The sequence below is a fragment of the Poecilia reticulata genome, linkage group LG10 (assembly GCF_000633615.1).
Source record: "Poecilia reticulata strain Guanapo linkage group LG10, Guppy_female_1.0+MT, whole genome shotgun sequence".
Lineage (NCBI taxonomy): Eukaryota > Metazoa > Chordata > Actinopteri > Cyprinodontiformes > Poeciliidae > Poecilia > Poecilia reticulata.
This window is the reverse complement of record NC_024340.1, coordinates 24603101-24608750: the sequence shown is the minus strand read 5'-3', so window position 1 is coordinate 24608750 and position 5650 is coordinate 24603101. Positions and strand designations below refer to the sequence as shown.

General features: G+C 34.5%; 1 protein-coding gene across 5 annotated transcripts in view; it reads left to right on the top strand.

The window, feature by feature from the left end:
- Positions 1 to 5650, top strand: part of pcdhb (protocadherin b) — a 37935-nt gene that overhangs the window by 27023 nt on the left and 5262 nt on the right. The window contains exon 1 of one of the 5 annotated variants that reach the window (XR_534627.1): positions 1 to 86. The exons of the other annotated variants lie outside the window; for them this stretch is intronic. The gene's annotated coding sequence lies outside the window, so the exon portion shown is untranslated. The remainder of the gene's footprint in view (positions 87 to 5650) is intronic. 5 annotated transcript variants of the gene reach the window in all.

Sequence of the window (5650 nt, the reverse complement as noted above, 5' to 3'; positions counted from 1 at the left end):
CAAAGGGCTCCAGATACATCGTTTCCAGCATCCCGAGAGGGACAGGACTGTCAGAGACTAGTGACTCAGCTGCTTCTACTCTGCAGGTAGGACAAGCCTAAAGAGAAACATAAAAACAGATTTTTTTTGTTAATTTTTGAAGTTTTGTAAAATTTCACAGAATATGTATTCAAAAGTGAGACATCAACATAATTTTTACATGATGGAAAGGTTATAATTCTTTTTTTTCATTAAGATTGAAATCAAGTGAACTTACCAAAGAACCATTTTCATGCGATTTCAAACAGTAAATCTATATGAGCACAATAAATCTAAATGTCCAATGTTCCTTAAACACTTAATAGTGTGTTTATATTCTGGTGAATAAAGTGAAATGAAATAATTTACAATTTATTCTAAAGAACTTTAAATATTTTGGTATTAATAAGAGGTGTCACTCCACAATGGAAAAAATGAACAAATACCCTTCTCAACAGTGCAACAGATAATTTAGCTGAAATAAGACAATTTTTTCAAACAAAACCTTCATCATGATGTTTCTTACATGGAAAGAAATGCAAATTTAATTAAATATACTTTTTATTTCAAGCATGGTGCATAATATCCTATTCTGCATTTCATAATTAGATGGCTTTTYCATACAAAATGTTGAGAAATCTTTTGTGGTTATTATTACAAAGAGCAGAATGTTTAATGTATGAGGTGTGGGAATGTTTAGATTGTTGCTTTATGTGCGGTGATTAAGAATGCTTTCACAGACTCATAATTGCACAGGCATTTCATCTGCTGTGTCACATGGGCACATCCACAGAAATATTTCTAACACCCATGTATTTGTTTATCTTTTATACAATATGTTACATAATAACATATTAATATCCACATGGGCCTAATCCAATTAAATGATAATCAGGAATATTATTTAAAAAGTACACCACTGATATTTTAAAATACATTTCCATGTATTGTTAAGTTTCATCTGTTTAACAGATTTCTCATTAAATCTCTAAGTCATATTAATATGCCTTCTTGTAATTTTATTTTGACAAAATGTCCATTTCTGTTGCCACCAAAATCTATTCTTTTTTTCTATAAGTAATTTATAATTTATTTTTTACTGTAACTTAAAGACTAAGTTTCCACATATTAACTTGGAGGGAAAAGAGCTTACATATATATATATTTTTTTACATATATTTATAGTTTGTTTTGCAATTGTGTTTAAAATAAATAGTTTTAAGTTAAAAATTAACTTTGATTTTCAGATTTTTTTAATGTGATATGTCAAATTAAAATTTAATACCTAAACTTAGTACATTAAAAGACACTTAGGATAGTCTTTCTTAGAAAGATAGATGGATGGATAGTTGATTGATTGATTGATTGATTGATTGATTTCCTATTATGAACTGGAGACCAGTCCAGGGTGTACCTCACCTCTCCCTTGTTGATGCTTACACAACAAGGGATAAGCTTGTTTTCAAAATGGCTGGATAAATTTCAGTTTTGCAGTATTCATTTGTGTTCATTTAATTTTAATAAGAATCTTTTAAGTTCAGGAAAAAGCATTTATTACTTATGTCAGGATAAAACTAAATGGTGTATTATAAAATTTTAGTATGAAAAATAAAAACAAATTATTATATTACTCAGTGAAAGGGCAGAACTTTGTTCACATGTATAGTTATGGGTGTTTCTAGACAGGGGCCAACAGGGGCCAGTGCACCTGTTATAGTTCATGTAATGAATAGATAAGATTTAAGAAATGTCTCATGATGATATGAGCTGGCACAGAAATTGTAACTAATTGGACCATTGGACCAATTTCATTTTTACCTTCAAAGTTTTACTTCAACAGTGTAATAAAAATGAAGGTCTTGCACTTTTAGGATGTATTCACACCTGACACATTTGTTTCACTTTAAACAGACCAGAGTTTGTGTCTCACATGGAACCTTTTGTGCAGGTGCGAACTCCGGTGCTGACCAAAATATTGGACTGAAATCGGATTTTTGAGGTATTTTCGGTCCGTTTCGAAATCTACACTGGTGCTTTTTTGCTTATGGTGAATGCAGATCTGCCTCGATCTGAACCAACAATAGGAAGTGTATGTCTTCTCAAACTTAATGGGCCGCTATTGCTGGGCACTGTGGCAAAGATGAACTCTTCCGTGTTGCTAACACTACTGCATGTACAGGTGGTACTGAAATCATGCCTTTTCTGTCATTTTCCAGTGCTGCTGCAACCTGCATGTTGTGGGTAGGGCATGCAAAGCGTCTCAGCTGGCAAGGCCCATTTGATGGCAGCGTTCCAAAAATACAAACATCCCATTGGGAAACTTGCATTGAATGAGCTGCTTTTGACATTGAAAATTATCTTGCAATTGTAATGGCACAAATGTGCACTACAGGAATGTAGCAATCAGGACTTCCAAAGTTTGTTTTCACCCGGGTCTGGACTCTGTCCCGCCTCCATAATTTCTGTCTAATAGGAGCAATTATTTGCAAATTATAGTCTGCTTGGGGAAAAAAAAGCACAATGGGAGAGCAAAAAAAATAAAGCCAACTTTTTTTCCAGCCTAAACATGCGAACCCAACAACGGCTTTAATGATTCAAATATTATCCTCCATGATGCCAAACACAGCCTTTATTGTCTTTACGTATCTTACTTAACCACAAAGTCTGTGTTATGGTACAGATTTCAGCTACACTGCCTGTAAATTTTAGCAGAGTAACAGATATGTAGAAGCCCCAGATCTGTGTGAACAAAGTTTCTGTTGCAATTCAGAATGCAAATGATTAACATGTTTAAAATCAAAACAAACAAAAAGACAAGAACACAGAAAAACAAGTATCAGCACAAATTTCCACATTTAATAAGCTCAGTTTGTCAGATGAGAACATAATTTAATTTTTATTTCTGTTAAAATAGGGCTCAGCATGTTTTTTCAATGATATGGAAAGATCTCAATGAAATGTTTGACAGTCAAGTACATAGTTARCTATAATACTTTATGACTGTAAAATAGCAAAAGTGATGGATTTCAATACATTTAATCAGATGTATTAAATTACTGGGAAATTTTTCAACACCCTKGCAAAAAATATAGCAAAAAAAAAAAAGCACAATGAGAAAGAATACAGCCATATGGGACTTATTTAAAACATTTGACTAAAATCATACAAAAATTGGGAAGTACTCTCTTATTTTCAACACCCAGCTGATGCTGTTTACAGTCAAGAGACAGCTAAGTATATCCTAGAAGTGGGGCCAATGTGAATAACTTGACAATGCATCACAAGATGGAAAAAAGCATGAGCAAAATAATCACTCTTTCACAAGTTTTGAAGTTTGGAAATATTCTGAAAGAAAACTGGTTTCAAATAAATTTGTGCACCACATTTTAACATTCAGTGTTTATAGTGCACAGCATCTACATTTCAAAGTTGAGTGTTAATTTGAAATTGTAGATACATAACAGTTCTGCATAATGTTGAAGCTTTTGACTTTTAGGTGGAAAGATATGTTCTAACTTTTGTAATACTTTCTCTAACCCTTACAGCATGTAAAGCTGAATTATCAAAGCAGCTTTGGTATTCTTTGGATTTTCTCAACTCTAAGTTAAACATACCTCAGCTTGATGTTTTTTTTTATTTGTGGCCTTTAACACAGTAAGCATCTTAAATTCACCTAACATTTGCAAACACATTAAAGTCGAAACATTTTAATTTAGGAATGTATGAAGGAACTGAAGTAACACTTTTGTGCTTAATCAAAAGTAATTTTTACATTTTTCTACGTAAAAACATTTTTAGTTGTGTTTAATCGTCATGCTTTGTTTTTTTTATATCATATTTTCTCAGTTTTGCTAGATGATTAAAGAGATGAAAGAGCAAACTTGACAACCCCTACCAAAGAAACTTTCTATACCTACATTAATTGTCAAAAATGTGAGATGCATTTTTATTTTGTTGCTGCATTTAAGCAGTGGAGGAATCCATAATAGTTTTTTCTTTCTAAACCACCACGTGTTCCAGCAGTGATGAACAAAATAAAAACTTTTATGAGAAATAACAAGCATATAATGACCAATTATTAATTATGTATATTAGTATTGTAAGCGTGGCATCCAAATAATTACATTAGAAACGTATTTATTCCGCTTCATCAACTTTTATTAAGTCCAGTTACGACTAAATGAATATTAAAACGGTTCTAAATCTATTTTTTATTTTAGTGTTTTAATGAGGACTGTTTATGCTTTTTTACTTCTCAGTTCCAGATAAGGCATTTTTGATGAGGTCGTAGTTATCGCGATATGTTGTCTGCGGAGGGGATGAGAGACGTTGTGCACAATCAGTGCGCCATTCTTGGGAAGAAACGCCTTTTGTAACGATTTGCGTTGTATTTTTCGCTTTTACGTAAAAGACCTGTCCGTCCGAACCGGTTCTTCACAATGGCAGAGCCTGTCAAACGGCTTTGCAGGACGGGGTATGTGTTCCTGTTTCTCTGTCTTTTTGCCTCATGGAGTGCGGTGTTGTCAGTTACTCATTATTCTGTACCTGAAGAAATGGAGGAGGGATCTGTCGTTGCTAATTTGGCGGCTGATTTGGGATTAGAAGTGAAGACGCTGAAAACGAGGAGGATGCGCCTGGATGTTGTAGCCAATAAAAAATATCTCAATATCAACAAAGACACGGGGGAGCTTTATATTTTGGAAAGGATTGACAGGGAGTTTTTGTGCCCATCGAAAACTACTTCATATTGTTTCCTTAAATTAGACGCTACAATTGAGAACCCAATACGTATGTTTAATATTGAGGTGGAAATAACAGATATTAATGACAACGCTCCTCATTTTAGAAGAGGAACGATGCATTTAGAYATCTCAGAGTCGAGCCCTGTTGGAGAGAGATTCTCCCTGAACAACGCTGCTGACCCGGATGTTGGAACTAATTCTGTAAAAAACTACCATCTGAGCGCAAGTGATAATTTTGCTATTGAAATTCAGACCGGGAGAGACGGAACGAAGTTTGCTGATTTGGTTCTGAAAAAGGCTCTGGACAGAGAACAGCAGGCTGTTCATAATCTGATTCTGACCGCTGTGGACGGTGGGGTGCCCACGCGCACAGGTACAGCCAGCATTATTGTTCRYGTKCTTGATGTGAACGACAACGCCCCTTCATTTGACAAAGACCAGTATGGTGTAGATGTGATGGAGAACTCGCCCATTGGCAGCTTAGTGATTAAACTGAATGCTACYGATTTAGATGAAGGCTCCAATTCTGACATCACTTACTCATACAGCTTATATACATCAGAGAGAACCCAGATGATGTTTAACCTGAATCCAGAAAATGGTGAAATCAGAGTAAAAGAAATGATAAATTATGAAGATTTGAAACTGTATGAAATGGAGGTGATAGCCAGTGACAAAGGACCTACCTCCTTATCTGGACAGTGTAGAGTTAAAATCCAGGTGACTGATATGAATGACAACCATCCTGAAATTTCCATAAAATCTTTTCAGAGTCCAGTCAAAGAGAACATAGAGTTAGACACAGTGATAGCTGTAGTTAGTGTCAGTGATAAAGACTCGGGTGATAATGGTCAGGTTGATCTTCATATTCCAGAGAACATGCCTTTCAA